Below are 4,545 nucleotides of genomic sequence, written 5' to 3'. Positions count from 1 at the left end.
CCCCCTAACCCTAACCCTAACCCTAACCCTAACCCTAACCCTAACCCTAACCCTAACCCTAACCCTAACCCTAACCCTAACCCTAACCCTAACCCTAACCCTAACCCTAACCCTAACCCTAACCCTAACCCTAACCCTAACCCTAACCCTAACCCTAACCCTAACCCTAACCCTAACCCTAACCCTAACCCTAACCCTAACCCTAACCCTAACCCTAACCCTAACCCTAACCCTAACCCTAACCCTAACCCTAACCCTAACCCTAACCCTAACCCTAACCCTAACCCTAACCCTAACCCTAACCCTAACCCTAACCCTAACCCTAACCCTAACCCTAACCCTAACCCTAACCCTAACCCTAACCCTAACCCTAACCCTAACCCTAACCCTAACCCTAACCCTAACCCTAACCCTAACCCTAACCCTAACCCTAACCCTAACCCTAACCCTAACCCTAACCCTAACCCTAACCCTAACCCTAACCCTAACCCTAACCCTAACCCTAACCCTAACCCTAACCCTAACCCTAACCCTAACCCTAACCCTAACCCTAACCCTAACCCTAACCCTAACCCTAACCCTAACCCTAACCCTAACCCTAACCCTAACCCTAACCCTAACCCTAACCCTAACCCTAACCCTAACCCTAACCCTAACCCTAACCCTAACCCTAACCCTAACCCTAACCCTAACCCTAACCCTAACCCTAACCCTAACCCTAACCCTAACCCTAACCCTAACCCTAACCCTAACCCTAACCCTAACCCTAACCCTAACCCTAACCCTAACCCTAACCCTAACCCTAACCCTAACCCTAACCCTAACCCTAACCCTAACCCTAACCCTAACCCTAACCCTAACCCTAACCCTAACCCTAACCCTAACCCTAACCCTAACCCTAACCCTAACCCTAACCCTAACCCTAACCCTAACCCTAACCCTAACCCTAACCCTAACCCTAACCCTAACCCTAACCCTAACCCTAACCCTAACCCTAACCCTAACCCTAACCCTAACCCTAACCCTAACCCTAACCCTAACCCTAACCCTAACCCTAACCCTAACCCTAACCCTAACCCTAACCCTAACCCTAACCCTAACCCTAACCCTAACCCTAACCCTAACCCTAACCCTAACCCTAACCCTAACCCTAACCCTAACCCTAACCCTAACCCTAACCCTAACCCTAACCCTAACCCTAACCCTAACCCTAACCCTAACCCTAACCCTAACCCTAACCCTAACCCTAACCCTAACCCTAACCCTAACCCTAACCCTAACCCTAACCCTAACCCTAACCCTAACCCTAACCCTAACCCTAACCCTAACCCTAACCCTAACCCTAACCCTAACCCTAACCCTAACCCTAACCCTAACCCTAACCCTAACCCTAACCCTAACCCTAACCCTAACCCTAACCCTAACCCTAACCCTAACCCTAACCCTAACCCTAACCCTAACCCTAACCCTAACCCTAACCCTAACCCTAACCCTAACCCTAACCCTAACCCTAACCCTAACCCTAACCCTAACCCTAACCCTAACCCTAACCCTAACCCTAACCCTAACCCTAACCCTAACCCTAACCCTAACCCTAACCCTAACCCTAACCCTAACCCTAACCCTAACCCTAACCCTAACCCTAACCCTAACCCTAACCCTAACCCTAACCCTAACCCTAACCCTAACCCTAACCCTAACCCTAACCCTAACCCTAACCCTAACCCTAACCCTAACCCTAACCCTAACCCTAACCCTAACCCTAACCCTAACCCTAACCCTAACCCTAACCCTAACCCTAACCCTAACCCTAACCCTAACCCTAACCCTAACCCTAACCCTAACCCTAACCCTAACCCTAACCCTAACCCTAACCCTAACCCTAACCCTAACCCTAACCCTAACCCTAACCCTAACCCTAACCCTAACCCTAACCCTAACCCTAACCCTAACCCTAACCCTAACCCTAACCCTAACCCTAACCCTAACCCTAACCCTAACCCTAACCCTAACCCTAACCCTAACCCTAACCCTAACCCTAACCCTAACCCTAACCCTAACCCTAACCCTAACCCTAACCCTAACCCTAACCCTAACCCTAACCCTAACCCTAACCCTAACCCTAACCCTAACCCTAACCCTAACCCTAACCCTAACCCTAACCCTAACCCTAACCCTAACCCTAACCCTAACCCTAACCCTAACCCTAACCCTAACCCTAACCCTAACCCTAACCCTAACCCTAACCCTAACCCTAACCCTAACCCTAACCCTAACCCTAACCCTAACCCTAACCCTAACCCTAACCCTAACCCTAACCCTAACCCTAACCCTAACCCTAACCCTAACCCTAACCCTAACCCTAACCCTAACCCTAACCCTAACCCTAACCCTAACCCTAACCCTAACCCTAACCCTAACCCTAACCCTAACCCTAACCCTAACCCTAACCCTAACCCTAACCCTAACCCTAACCCTAACCCTAACCCTAACCCTAACCCTAACCCTAACCCTAACCCTAACCCTAACCCTAACCCTAACCCTAACCCTAACCCTAACCCTAACCCTAACCCTAACCCTAACCCTAACCCTAACCCTAACCCTAACCCTAACCCTAACCCTAACCCTAACCCTAACCCTAACCCTAACCCTAACCCTAACCCTAACCCTAACCCTAACCCTAACCCTAACCCTAACCCTAACCCTAACCCTAACCCTAACCCTAACCCTAACCCTAACCCTAACCCTAACCCTAACCCTAACCCTAACCCTAACCCTAACCCTAACCCTAACCCTAACCCTAACCCTAACCCTAACCCTAACCCTAACCCTAACCCTAACCCTAACCCTAACCCTAACCCTAACCCTAACCCTAACCCTAACCCTAACCCTAACCCTAACCCTAACCCTAACCCTAACCCTAACCCTAACCCTAACCCTAACCCTAACCCTAACCCTAACCCTAACCCTAACCCTAACCCTAACCCTAACCCTAACCCTAACCCTAACCCTAACCCTAACCCTAACCCTAACCCTAACCCTAACCCTAACCCTAACCCTAACCCTAACCCTAACCCTAACCCTAACCCTAACCCTAACCCTAACCCTAACCCTAACCCTAACCCTAACCCTAACCCTAACCCTAACCCTAACCCTAACCCTAACCCTAACCCTAACCCTAACCCTAACCCTAACCCTAACCCTAACCCTAACCCTAACCCTAACCCTAACCCTAACCCTAACCCTAACCCTAACCCTAACCCTAACCCTAACCCTAACCCTAACCCTAACCCTAACCCTAACCCTAACCCTAACCCTAACCCTAACCCTAACCCTAACCCTAACCCTAACCCTAACCCTAACCCTAACCCTAACCCTAACCCTAACCCTAACCCTAACCCTAACCCTAACCCTAACCCTAACCCTAACCCTAACCCTAACCCTAACCCTAACCCTAACCCTAACCCTAACCCTAACCCTAACCCTAACCCTAACCCTAACCCTAACCCTAACCCTAACCCTAACCCTAACCCTAACCCTAACCCTAACCCTAACCCTAACCCTAACCCTAACCCTAACCCTAACCCTAACCCTAACCCTAACCCTAACCCTAACCCTAACCCTAACCCTAACCCTAACCCTAACCCTAACCCTAACCCTAACCCTAACCCTAACCCTAACCCTAACCCTAACCCTAACCCTAACCCTAACCCTAACCCTAACCCTAACCCTAACCCTAACCCTAACCCTAACCCTAACCCTAACCCTAACCCTAACCCTAACCCTAACCCTAACCCTAACCCTAACCCTAACCCTAACCCTAACCCTAACCCTAACCCTAACCCTAACCCTAACCCTAACCCTAACCCTAACCCTAACCCTAACCCTAACCCTAACCCTAACCCTAACCCTAACCCTAACCCTAACCCTAACCCTAACCCTAACCCTAACCCTAACCCTAACCCTAACCCTAACCCTAACCCTAACCCTAACCCTAACCCTAACCCTAACCCTAACCCTAACCCTAACCCTAACCCTAACCCTAACCCTAACCCTAACCCTAACCCTAACCCTAACCCTAACCCTAACCCTAACCCTAACCCTAACCCTAACCCTAACCCTAACCCTAACCCTAACCCTAACCCTAACCCTAACCCTAACCCTAACCCTAACCCTAACCCTAACCCTAACCCTAACCCTAACCCTAACCCTAACCCTAACCCTAACCCTAACCCTAACCCTAACCCTAACCCTAACCCTAACCCTAACCCTAACCCTAACCCTAACCCTAACCCTAACCCTAACCCTAACCCTAACCCTAACCCTAACCCTAACCCTAACCCTAACCCTAACCCTAACCCTAACCCTAACCCTAACCCTAACCCTAACCCTAACCCTAACCCTAACCCTAACCCTAACCCTAACCCTAACCCTAACCCTAACCCTAACCCTAACCCTAACCCTAACCCTAACCCTAACCCTAACCCTAACCCTAACCCTAACCCTAACCCTAACCCTAACCCTAACCCTAACCCTAACCCTAAC

This window comes from Osmerus eperlanus, unplaced genomic scaffold (assembly GCF_963692335.1).
Source record: "Osmerus eperlanus unplaced genomic scaffold, fOsmEpe2.1 SCAFFOLD_240, whole genome shotgun sequence".
In the NCBI taxonomy this organism is placed as follows: domain Eukaryota; kingdom Metazoa; phylum Chordata; class Actinopteri; order Osmeriformes; family Osmeridae; genus Osmerus; species Osmerus eperlanus.
The sequence above is the reverse complement of the archived record's forward strand: the minus strand, read 5'-3'. Positions refer to the sequence as shown.